The following is a 13,385-nucleotide window of genomic DNA, read 5'->3' on the forward strand; positions in this document are numbered from 1 at the left end:
GTCCTCTTCGTTTCTTCTCTTTATACCTGTTAATGAAAAAATATATAATGATTAAGCTTTTTTAACCATTCATTTCAGCTTCACCATGTTGATAATAGTATCCTGTGTTGAAGGATACATCATAATGATGTCCAAATCATAATGATGTCCAAATCTTTGCCCATTCAAAATATAGAATGTAATGTCACACCATATGATGCCCATTTTACGGACAAAATGTATTTGGCCAGAACGTGCTTTAAAATCATGCACAGACGTCAACGCTTTTTGGTGTCCATTAAAAATGCCTAATTCTGTTACTTAAACTGTAAATCTATCAATTATTTATACTTCGCTGAGATATACTGTCATATTAGTAAGGTCACACATAGCCCGGACAGTCACACCATGTGACAATTTTGATGTTTAGATAAAAATTTTGAAGTAGAGGTCTTTATACACCAACTAAAGCTATAATATGCTATAATAATACCTTGTCAGAGGCGCAACATATAGATTTATATATTTAACAAATTCCTATTTTTATTAGTATATGACATTATGGACAGGTAGAATTACATGTCATGTCATCCACCCATATATTTTTACTAAAACATACGTTTGTAGCATTTTACATGTTTTAAATGTTAAAGCTTGCATGCTGGGACTTGTTTGAGTTTTGAGCCAATGAACTGAAGTGTATCAAATATTAATAATAATCACACATAGAATAGATGCAAAAATGTTCTATGCATTGTTGTGCTTGTATGATTATTATTAATATTTTCTCTAACTGTTATTGGAGTCGGATGTGTGTGGTCTCTCCTGTGTTAACATGAATAGCATTATTGTGTGTGGTGTAGCTGTCTGTTAGGATGCTATCATTAGAAAGCAGCTGTCTATGTAGGCAGTAGAGGCAGCTGACGTGGTTTTTGAATTTGAGTTTCTATTTGAGCTTTTCTATTGCATTATATCAGTCATCAATCACACTGCTCTCTTTAGATTGACATCAGCCATTGAAAAACCCATATCTGCTAACTGCTTAGGCGTTAGTGGTTTGGGATTAGTTGTCATATGCTCTATATTTCAGTAACTATAAGGTTTTTACTCACATGTCCAATCTAATGACATCATGCAAAAGGTCAGTGTGTGTGCTATACACTTTCTGTAGTGTTTATCAAGTTGAGTGTTTTCTTGGTGAACAGACACACAAATAGTCCTGAAAATTAAGCGCTGAGTATTTTTTGTGCATCGGCTGGGATCATACTTGAGCACATCTGGCTTGTCAGTGACCTTGGATTGAGCGTTTCTTGTGTTCAGCACATAGCACACATCTCTGAAGCCTTCACATGTGGGTGTGTAGAACAGGAAGATGTGAAGCTGAGCTTCCTAATTTAGCCCAGCGCTGTATGATTCAGCTGAAATGCGTGCGGAGTGTCGAGGAGCAGCTGAAATCAGGCTCACGATAAATAAAATACACCTCGCTCTCCAATAATAGCCTGTGACATGAGGAATATGTGTCGTTGTTGAAGCTAGAGGCCGTGGAACAAAGATAATTTGGATTAGTGGATTTATAATTATTTTCCTATTGTGCTGTCAGAGAGCTAAATGATTTAATGCTAATGCCAGTCCATTGATAACCTGCATTTAACATAACATAATTAGCTGACTGATGTGTGCTAACGCTGCATCTTGCAGCGGGTGAGGAGGTGAAACAGGTGATGACTCACAGTGGGAGGAGGTGTGTGGGATTGTGGGACGGAGATGACGGGGCGGGTGAATGGACCCCTGGGCTTGATGACATCATTGGACTGACATACATTATGTGTGTGTGTGTGTTTGTGTGAAAGCATGTTATTTCAAACTCATACAGTATTGTTCTTTGGCTGCTCTTTTTCATACAGTAAAAGATTTGGATGGTTATTTTCACTGCAGAATCTCTCCATCCATCCACAGACTTATAAGTGTTGGGAACTTTGGCTTAGTGGTAAACACACGTACCGACACATAAACTGCGGTTCTGACGCTAGCGACATGGGTTTGGGTCTGTCCTGTTGTCTGTGTGCTGTGGGGTTTGGTGCACTGCAGCCCTGTGGTGCAGCATTGATATGCGGGGGCCGTCCCAATTCACAGGCACACACTCCATCTGTCCTGCAGCAGAACTCACACACACTCACACTGATCCCGTATGTGGTGAGGGGTCATGAGAACATGATTAATTTGTTATGATGCTCAGACACACGTGTTGTAGAGCACTGCATTCTGGACCTTGACCTGTGTAGTGTTTGGGCCAATCAGACACACAATTGTCCATAAATCAATTATTCATTAAATTAACAAATAATTACAGACTCCCTCACCCAATCCACAACACTGGCTGCCAGGACGTCTCGATGACCCACCAGGCCCCTGGTTACCATGGCAACCAGGATACCTCGGCCAGATCAGATAAACTTTACAACCTACAAGTATGTAGAGAGAATCTTCCCCTACTTAATTCTCTCTAAAACAGAAACATACTGCTATAGGAAATGACTTATGATTTATCTCTAGTGTAGTATAACTCACCTATGCCATGTTTGGTCTCTTTGAATTCATATTTTGATTATCTAAAAGATGGTGTATATTATATGTTGATACCTATGCAACATATTATTGTTTTAAAAATCCTTTTATAGTTTTTGCATTAACACCCAATCGAATTACATATGCAAAATACTATGCTCACAGACAAAAGTCTGTGTCGTAAACTTTTCCACCAAAAGTGAAAGTCACCATTGGCTCGTGGACTTCCTGGAGGTGTAGCCTCCAGAGACCTTAAAGGCATCACACGAGTGATCGCCCCTCTCTCTTCGGCAAAATCTTCCGATTGATGCCTGTGTGAGGGCCCCAACATATAGAGCTGTGGCTTTCGACCACAGAGAGTCAGACATTTTCACTCAACCCCAGAATTCATCTTCATGGAAATGCCCTTGAACAGACATGTCTCTCTTCAGCGTTTTTTTTTTTTTGTGTGTTTTCTTCACTCGTCTCACATGACTGAGTCACCTCAGTCAGTCAGGGGTTCTTTTAGAACCTAAGAGGATGAGGAGGATGAGCTAGAATTCTTCTGGACTTCTTTAAGTTGCACCAGGCCTTGTGGCCTTGTCTTTCCATTCCCCAAAGATCATAGAATTTCAGCTGGGTATCCCTCTCTCAGCTCTTGGTTCTTCTTCATTTTACACATGGGAAGAAACTTCCAGTCAGAACATCCTTGAAATTCATCACTCTTCAGACGTGGAAGAACGTGATTGCGATTCCAAAACCACTGCTCCAAACCATCAAGACTTTCACCTGAGACTGCATTCGGATGCTTGTTCAATGACCAAGGCAATGCAAGTATTGTACATGTAACTAAACAAAACAGAGGTTTAGTATAAGCTGTAGACGGCACTGATGGTTTCACTTAGGTGGTTAACTGACTCTTTTCATAGCTAAATTTTCTTGTCTCTCTAACTGCTTCTCACTTGCCCTTCTCCCATGTATGAGTGATTGTATGTTTGTTTGTTTAGATTAGTTATGTGTTAGTCCTTAGTTAATAAAACTCTTTTGCAAAATTACTTGAGTTTGATTCTGATTCTGCCTTGTAAAATTAATGTCCCTTTACGATTCCGATTCAAGCTACATGCTCTAATGCAATAGTACTTTAAGAAAATTAGTTTCTGTGGCCAAGAAAATATAATTTCTTAGAGTTTATAGAAAATTATACTGAATGTTCGCTGGACGAACAGATTAGTTGATGGAAAATTAATTCTGCTACTGTTACTACTGGCAGCTGATATAAATAATTGTAATTAATCACAATTAATTGTAATTATTTATATACATTTCCCTTTTGAGCTAATTCGCAACACCTGATGAAGGCTCTCTGAATGATACACTACCGGACTGTCCATTAAAAAAAAAACCTCAGCACAGGATACCAGCGATACCAGGATAATAGCACACGTAAGATTGGAACCTACCCAGCTTCCCATGTAAGCCCAATAGTCCTTCATACCATTAAAGGGACCAAATGGACAAAATATATAACATGGGGGCAGTCGTAGGCGTATTTCCTTCCCCTGTCTCTCTCACTTTCTCTTTATATATTATGAAAGCGTGTTTCTACAGCCAAGACCAGCAGATTTACACTGGGGAAGTGTGCCTAAGCCCAAGCGAGAAAGGGATAAACCTCTGCGGTAGGTACTACCTGAGGAGGGATGGAACTACTACAAATGCAAAGACTGGACAGAAGAGATTCTTTAACTAGCGGTAAACTGTATGTATGGTGGAAAAATAAAGATTTGGAATTTCCAGCAGGGAATCACTACGTCTCCACCACTGAGTCCGACTGCAGTGTGCCTGTGATTTAGTGTCCACCACCACCAGTTTTAGATCACTTAGGTCCTCCATGTGTTGGTCCAGACAGAGAGCACTGGGAAGGTTGCATACATCAACCACCAAGGCTGTGTACACTCATGTTGCTTGTCGCAACTCTCCCGCCATCAGCACTGGCACACAGTTGACTCTGTTTAAGGTTTAGGGAGGACAAGGAGCAGGTCTCACTGGTTCTGCCAAAGTGGCCCACCCGGACCTGGTTCACAGACCTCATGCTCCTTGCAACAGCCACTTAATGGCAGATCCCCTTAAGGAAGGACCTTCTTTCTCGGGGACTAGGCACCACCTGGCACCATGTCCAGACCTCTGAGACCACCACGTGTGGCACCTGGACAGGACGTGGGTGCCAGGTGGTGCCTAGTCCTTGAGAAAGAAGGTCCTTCCTTAGGGAGATGCCAGGAAGTGGCTGTTGCAAGAAGCATGAGGAAAGAAGACCTGAGAAAGAAGGCATTCGTGCTGATGACGGGAGAGTTGTGTCAAGCAACACAAGCGTACACGGCCTTGGTGGTTGATGTATGCAACCTTCACAGTGCTCTCTGTCTGGATCAACACATGCTTGCCCTGACGCAGTGGTCGAAACTGGCGAGAGCAAGCAGCACTTCTAGCAACTCCAGGCAACTGATATGCCATTGCAGTCAAAGTCTTGTCCAGGTGCCTGAAGCTGTGTGCTCTTTGTATACAGCGCCCCAGCCAGATCTGGAGGCATCTGTTGAAACAACAATGTGCATAGACACTTGTTCTAAGGGCCCTTCTGCCATAGAAGGGCAAGGTTTGACCACAGGGTGAAAGTCTGGTGACAGATTGGTGCGATCTCTATCTCTAGGAATCTCATATGGGACTAGTTAGAGTCACGTGAAGAAGCAACACATTTTTGGAACGCAAGCTCTTCATCTGTGGCAAAAGGGGGAGATCAGACTGGGTGTGAGGAAGAACAGCATTGCTGCATATTGCTGGCCCTTAAGCCAGCAGTAGAATTGAAACAAACAAAAACAAAAGATTTTCCGCCTAGTCCTCCTCCAGGGGAAGGTGCGATGCAGTCACCAGCTCCTGAGAAACAGTAGTTCTCTCTATCTCTGGTTTGCTTGTCTCAGGTCTGCTTCACTGTCTGTTTGCCAGCTTTGCCAGCCTGGGGGACAGGATGTGTCGTTTTCATGCTGGAAGCTCAACATTGTAGCTGAGGTTTTGTTAAGCAAATATGTAAGCAAATATGGTAATGAGTAGCAATGTTCCAAGCAGGGCAGAGGCTTCCACTCAAGCCTGGTGTTCCTGGCTGCCCGGGAAAGCATGGCTGTCAACTCAGAGTCGGACTCTGATTTAGCAGTCACCCCAGAAGGGGGAAATTCTAACCTGCCCTCTGATGCAACTATTTAGAGTTGGGGTACTTGGTCTCGGGACTTGGGACATAGCTGCAATTATGATTGAACTCAGACGTGGACAGTCCATAAGAAAACCAGAGTGTTGCCAGTCCCAGTGTGTAAGTGATCACATATACAATCCAACTGTAGCAATAATTCTGTGAGGACTGACCTAGCAGATGAGCTCCCACTGTAGCCCCCGGTTCTCTCCGAGCACTAACCACTAGGTCTGTGTGATGCAGAGGCACCGAGCTGAGTAGTAGCAGCAGAGGGGACCCCACCCCTCATGAGGAAGGTGAGCTGCAATCACTGCTTTGCTATGATCATATTCTTCCAATGAGGACATAAACCATCCCCAAAACACTTATCTTAGTCTGGTGATTAGAAGAGTGCCTGTGCAAACACACACACAACCACTTGACTCTGAGACAAAAATCTGAATGAGTGGAGCATGCTGGCCATCTTATATACCCATATGTCTGGGGGAGTCATTCTCATTTGCCGTTCACATACAATTCAGAGGTGATTGGGGATCCCAAGTGACCCCTAATGTTATTCGACATAACATCGAAAGTGAACGTGAGAAAGGGAACATTCTAACAAGCAATTCTTGCTGATTATTATCAATGTTGTGCTGCGGAATATTGGAAACCATGGAACATAGAAACATCTTGTAACATAAATGTCTTTACTGTCACTTTTGAGCTATTTAATGCATTTTTTTCTGAATAAAAATATCAATTTATCATCAGCATAAGCCTATCGCTGGTCAGCATCGGTCTACTTGTTTTTCACACACATCTTCGTGACTCTCACTGGCAGGCGAATCAGCTGTAAATTCAACTGACCCGGGTAACATGACGTCAGACACCTGTAATTGATTGTGCAGGATTGGCTCATCCAGCACTTGCGTCCCATGAGGATGCATGGTGTGCATGTGCTCCAAAACATCTGTGAGTATGAATGAAGTTGTGTGTGTGTGTGAACCAACTAAAATATATTGTAGTGATACATTTGTACCCAGAAGTGACCTAAATATCTGAAAAAATATATAAAACATAAAACAGTATAAGCTGTTATTTATTCATTTTTTTTTTTTTTTTAATAATTCTAAAAATGCAGATACTTTTTTTTTAGTCTTTTAGTATTTATAATAACTAGCTGTATATAAAAGCAAGAGAAGTCTATAGAATGTCCCTATAGAGACAGGAACCAGTTGTGTGTGTGTGTTATATAGAGGCATATCAGAAGTGTGCTCTGGGTAGGTTTATCTGTTTGTCTGAATGGAGTCTTGCTGCTGCTGTCTCTCTGTCTCCAGGGATGTGCTCAGTCACCAGAGAGAGAGACAGACAGTGAGGGAGGGGCACAGAGCAGCAAGATTAAAGATTCAAGTCTCTTTAAAGGGAACCCTGTGTATTAAGACTTGTATGGCTTAATATAACATAAATTATGTCTTTTACTGAAATATGTAGTAGAAAACCCATGAAAAATTTACGTTATTTAAAAAAATCCACATTGTTATATACAAAAATTACAACCGAAACGCAAAACGTCGTATCTGTATTTTATTTTCCAAGTTGTGTATTCCGAGTTGTGTTGCGGTAGAATTAGCAACAAATAGCATCAACAAGAGAGTGATGTAAGTTTTCACTGCATTCCTAGCAGTAAGAAGAGGAGAAGAGAATGAGAAGATGCCTGTGGACGAATAAAACTTCCTGAAGACCCACATCTTTGTTCTCTCCACTTTAGCTCTGATGCCTTTGAGGCTTTTTATGGACCACATCTACTGAAAGAGCTTACAAACAATGTAAACATGCCGATGCTTGTCATGGCGCCGCAGCCACTGAAGGAGTTTCTCACTGCAGATTTCACTCAATATCTGGCTTAAGTCTTTAATGGGTTTTCTACTACATATTTTAGTAAAAGACATCATTTATGTTATGCCATACATAACGTAAAACCTTAATACACAGGGTTCTCTTTAGATAACATTTAGTATATCTACAGTATTTTGTTGTTGTGTTTTCTAAGTAAGGTTTCTTACTGCAGATCAATCTATACATCCATCCGTCTGTGTGAACTATAGGGACCAAATTATTGGAACACACTTCTTAATTATTGAATTCAGGAGTTGAAATCAGACCCATCACCACAGGTTAGGGCAGGGATCTCCAACCCTGCTCCTGGAGAGCTACCATCCTGCAGACTTGATGACAGAATGTCTGGGAACTTTGGCCACTTTGAATGGCCAAGGTCCGCCCAAGAGGCCATATGGCTGACAGGTACAGCAACCAATCAGGTTTCCTTTTGTGGTGTGTCATGTTTAGGGGCGTGGAAATGTCAGCACAATAACAGACCGCTGTGTAAAACTATTTTGCGAACTTTACATTTTTTACGTACTTTTGAAAATTCAGCGTTTAGTTGATCATGATAAATGCCTGTTGTCACAATTGTAAAGATGACAACTTTCCTCTTTTGTGAGGGGGTTTGGCGCCATGGCATTTTTGTTTCCAGGCGGAATGTTAAAGAATGCGACACACACGTCTCCTGGAAATCCTGTATAATCTATCCAATCCGATGACGACTTCGAAACTCCTAAAGTGTTTCTAGCTAAGTGTGCCTTACTGTATGTATTAGATGTTTATCCAACATTCCGTGGGCGTGATGTCTGAGACTGAGATTAGCAGGACAGTAGCTCTCCAAGAGCAGGGTTGGAGACCACTAGGTCAGGGTGACCACTTGGTTATTTATGTCTCTAGAAGAAGGGTTGTGGGTACTGTGATAAGGATGTGGATTTGCAGTGAGTTAGTTTGTGAAATTTCATCTCAACTAGATATTCCACAATCAACTGTAAGTGGAATTTTTGGAAAGTGGAAGCATTTACGAATAACAAACAGTATACTCACAGAGTGGCTCACGGATTGGTGAGGTGCATGGTGTGAAAAAAAAATGCCAGTACTCTGCTGATTCCATAGCTAAAGATTTCTAACCTCCACTTGCATTAAAATCAGCACAAAAACTTTGCGGCGGGAGCTTCATGGAATCAATGTCCAGGCTGAGCAGCTGCAAGCCTAACATCACCAAGTACAATACCAAGGGTGGGATGCAGTGGTGTAAAGGATGGCAACAGTGGACTCTGGAGCAGTGGAAAACTGTTCTGTGGAGTGATGAATCATGCTTCTCTGTTTGGCAGTCTGATAGGTAGGTCTGGGTTTGGCAGATACCAGGAGAATATTACCTGCCTGACTGCATTGTGACAACTGTTTGGTGAAATTTGGTGGAGGAAGGATAATGGTATGGGGCTGTTTTTCAGGGCACAAAGCAAGGTCCATAAAGACATGGTTGGATGAGTTTAGTGTGGAAGAACTTGATTGGCCCGTACCCCTCTGGGTCCTACTTGCACCCGCGTCTCTGGCATGGGAGGCGGGCGCACTAACAAGGAGGCTAAAGACTGCAGCCACTAGAATCAGTTGCTAGTGCGCCTCTTGAGGTCAGGGGAGTGAGGTCTACCTGCACAGCACCTACCACTGGCCTCTGTTACACTTGCACAGATTCAAGAGGTCAACCCCATCCAACACCTTTGGTATGATCTGGAACAGAGATTGCGAACCAGGCCTTCTTATCCAACATCACTGTCTGACAAAATTACTGAATAAATAGGCAAAAATATTCTTACAGAAACACTCCAAAATCTTGCAGAAACAGTAGAAGCTGCTATCTATCTAACTATCTAACTATCTATCTATCTATCTATCTATCTATCTATCTATCTATCTATCTATCTCACTGTGTCTTGTTCCCATCTCTTCATGTCTCTCTCTCTCTGTGTTCTGCAGGGTTCACCCCCTCCCTTCACCTCTCTCTCTCTCTCTCGCTCGCTCCCTCTCTCTGTCAGTGTGTTGTGTAGTATGGTTGAGGCTGTGTGTGCGCGTCTCTCGGTACAGATGCTGAAGGGTGATTTCTCTTCTCTGTGACTCAACAGCATTGTGGATGTGACATGATCGTCTGGTTCAGTAAGTAAAACTCACCAATGCTACAAGTGCCGCATCATTTTACGGTTAATGCATGTTTGCGGCGGCGATTCTCAATGCGGCGTGCAGGAACGTGGAGCAGCTGCGCTGAAACGCATGTGTGTGTCTCTGTCCTTCACATGCAAAAGGTTGGCATGCTGGCAGGTGGGGACGCATTAAGTTTCATCCTGTGTCTCAAACGAGCCCGTGGAGCTCCTGACCAGTGTCATGGCTGTTTTTTCTCCTCTGGAATATCCAGTTACAGTTGAATGGGATTATGTCAAAGCTCTCCTGCATGGGTGCCCTCAGATACGCCTGAGCGCAGACAGATTTTGCTGCCGAGCGGTGGAAGGGACGGTTCCTGACATGGTGTCACGCTGTTGAGTTAGACCACTTCAGAGTGAGTCAGGCGCTGTAAAGTTTGTTGTGCGGATGTAGTATTTTGATGCGGACAGGGCGAGATCGTCTTCTGGGGATGTATGGCGGTGACCTCCAGAGTAGTAGCTTCACTGCGACAAAATTATTTTTTTGGAAGTGGTGGATGCGCTAGGTAAGAACATGAGGGCATCTCATCTGTACCGACGTCAGTGACATTGACAGTAGTGCTATGCACCGCAGATCATTATTGCATAGTTTCATAGCAGAAATGTACTAGTACAGCAAATACTTGTTATGAAGATAACATGCAATGTGCTTGTAAACATTATACTGAGTTCTATACAGCTATTTAATATTTGTACATAAACACAGACACTGATTTTATAAGTTGTAGACAGCTGCCTGCTCAGCATTTTAGTTGTACAGTAGGTGTCATATGTACAAGCGCTTCAGCTGTAAATGTGTGTCTGCTGTAATTACTGCAAAAATTGACTTCTGCTGCTGCTGTGGCTCGTCCTTCATCATGCCCGGCAGCGGGAGGCTCGCTCATTACTGGTGCGTGTGGGGGTGTATGATTGTATCTGTAGGGGATCAGGTTAGTGTATGTTGCATTCTGATGCGTCATCCCCGCGCACATGTGCCGGACGCTCACAAGCCCACAGCTGGGCTATGACAGACAGAAGTGCAGCCCCACGGTGTTGGATCATCTGTCACACTGAGTGAACGCACCACAGATGAGGTCAAATGGTTTGCGTTATCCTGGAGGGATCTTTTTCTCTTGTATTCACAGCTTGTCTTTGTGTTTGTGCACAGAGTACAGTATTAATCATTAGCTAGGGGACTGCAGGGTTTTAAGTGTGTGTGTGTGTGTGTGTGTGTGGTGGTGGTGGGGGGTGGCTTTGTGATCTACTGCTATTCTGTACAAATAAATCTGGCTAAGGCATGCTTCATTATTACATGCCGATAATGAATGGCTGTGTCGCCATGAATTTTGTAAAAAAAAAAAAAAAAAAAAAAAAAAACAGACTTTTATATAGTTAGGAACATTAAGCTCTAAAAGACTGGAAATACAGTACAATGCTAAGGGTTTTTTAAGGGTCATTGTTTCAAAAGTGTCACTAAATATAGCAGACATACAATAATGCAGCTTATTTATTATTAGTGTTAAACTTCAGTGTGTGTATGTGTGTGTGAAGTAGTATAAACTCTATAAACCAGAACATCACAGAGACTATTATGCTAGATAGATTGAAAATACTTCAATGGATAGTTCACCCAAAAATTAATGTTCTGTTGTTAATCACCCTCATATCATTCCAAATCCGTAAGACCCTCGTTCATCTTCGGAAGATATTTTTGATTAAATCTGAGAGCTTTCCGACCCAGCATAGAAAGCTACGCCACTAAAATGTTCAAACAGATCAGAAAGAATACTTTTACGTGCAATAATTCAACAATTTCTTCTCTTCCGTGTCAGTCTTCACCAGACATTCACGACCATGACACATCTTAATGAATTAGTTTTCCGAAAATGAACGACAGTCATGTCGGGTTTGGAATGACATGAGGGTGAGTAATTAATGACAGAATTTTAATTTTTGGGTGAATTAACTATACGTCAACCATCTGCTTTCCACATATGACAGCGCATGCGCAAGGTGAATGTCGAGACTGAAGAGTCCAGTAGGTGGCAGTACACACAAGGTGCATTTCCATTACAGTTTTGCACAAAACTTTTGTGATATTTTCTAAATTTCGATAAAAACTATTGCAAAATGACCAGTGATGGGAATGACGGCGTTATAAATAAATGGCATTACTAACGGCATTGCTTTTTTCAGTAACAAGTAATCAAACTAATTACCGTTAGTGACAATAAAATGTGGCGTTACTACTGTACAACTGAGCTCACTGAAGCGGTTTTCACCCGAGTAGACTCTCTCTCAGCCATAGGACCTGCAAAGCTGTCATCGCATTGCTTGCATTCTTCTTCTGAGGTAAATTCTGGCTTATTCCTCTCAGCACGTCTTCTTCCAGAAACGAAAAGTAGCCGAGATGAACTTGATGAATGTTCACGTTTGTTTATGGCTCATGGCCGTGATTACATTATAGATAATGAGTTTAGACGGAAAAAACTGGAGCTTGCGTTGGTATCAGACGGATTGCTTTATCAGAGAATATTTGTTTTCAACGTGACTTCATTTAAAAGTAGCCATTTCAAGCTGTCTATACATATAATCCAAGTCATTTGACATATTTGATTTTTTTTTTTAAGTAACGTAATTACTTTCCCTGATAATTAGTTGCTTTTATGATTATGTAACTATTTGTAAGAAGTAACGAGTAACTATAACTAATTACTAGTTTAAAGTAACTTGCCCAACGCTAGAAATAATGAAGTCATGAAGCCCAATGTTGGTAGGTTTATGTACATCGCAGCCACCGCACTAGCCATTATTTTTAATCGAAGGAGACGTTGATGTGTAGACGTATATCCTTAGCAAAGCAGCGTAGAAAGCCGCTACTGGGCACTTTTGAAACGTGCTGGTATAAACACAAGCATTGACTACAGTGGCCGATGTCAGATTGTGTTTTATTAACATTTATACCTACCACAACCCCAAACCTATTCTTACAGTAATGCAAATACAGTAATTAATTGTTGTTTAGCGTGACAAAAAATGATGCAGTATTGATGCATGCCCAGTAAGCCCATTTGGTCGTAGCTGTCCCCTTCTAACCCTAATCATGGCGGCATCCACTATTTTTCTTCTGCTGTGCGTCAGAGTGAATATGCTGTAAATGATATGGCTCAGTGCTGCCCTCTGATGTCTGGAAGAGTATAAAAAAGCTATTGTACTATCACATCGAACCCCCATCTGCCTTCAAGTGCAGTTTGGGTAAACTTTAAAAGCGGTGTGGACACAACATTGAGCGGAACCCAGAAAATGAAGTATAATCAGCCTAACAACAGCTAGCCACTAAAAAACTTCCTGGCATAGTGGCAGTGAGTTCTGCGTATTGTATGTCTTGGATTTTTAGTGTCACATAAGTTATTTTCTTAGATCACCTCATCACAGCATAGCAGCAGATGTTCGACAGTTTCTCCCCTCACACACATCCAAAGATGCAGCTCGTGACTCATCATCAACCTCAGATTCATGTGTTTAGCTGCCAATCTTACATACAAGCTAATGCTTTCAGCTTTGACACATGAATGTCATGTAGTTGTTGGAGTCTCGTT

The 13,385-nt window shown here is 41.9% G+C and overlaps 1 protein-coding gene across 11 annotated transcripts in view; it reads left to right on the plus strand.

Moving 5' to 3' along the window:
• atp2b2 (ATPase plasma membrane Ca2+ transporting 2) overlaps positions 1-13,385 on the plus strand; it is a 177,100-nt gene that overhangs the window by 67,673 nt on the left and 96,042 nt on the right. Inside the window, exon 1 of one of the 11 annotated variants that reach the window (XM_051122848.1) lies at positions 9,633-9,766. The exons of 9 other annotated variants lie outside the window; for them this stretch is intronic. The gene's annotated coding sequence lies outside the window, so the exon portion shown is untranslated. Of the gene's footprint in view, positions 1-9,632; positions 9,767-10,295; positions 10,314-13,385 lie in introns of those variants that run through there. One more of the 11 variants, XM_051122849.1, reaches the window with a different exon arrangement.

Source organism: Labeo rohita, chromosome 11 (assembly GCF_022985175.1).
Source record: "Labeo rohita strain BAU-BD-2019 chromosome 11, IGBB_LRoh.1.0, whole genome shotgun sequence".
Lineage (NCBI taxonomy): Eukaryota > Metazoa > Chordata > Actinopteri > Cypriniformes > Cyprinidae > Labeo > Labeo rohita.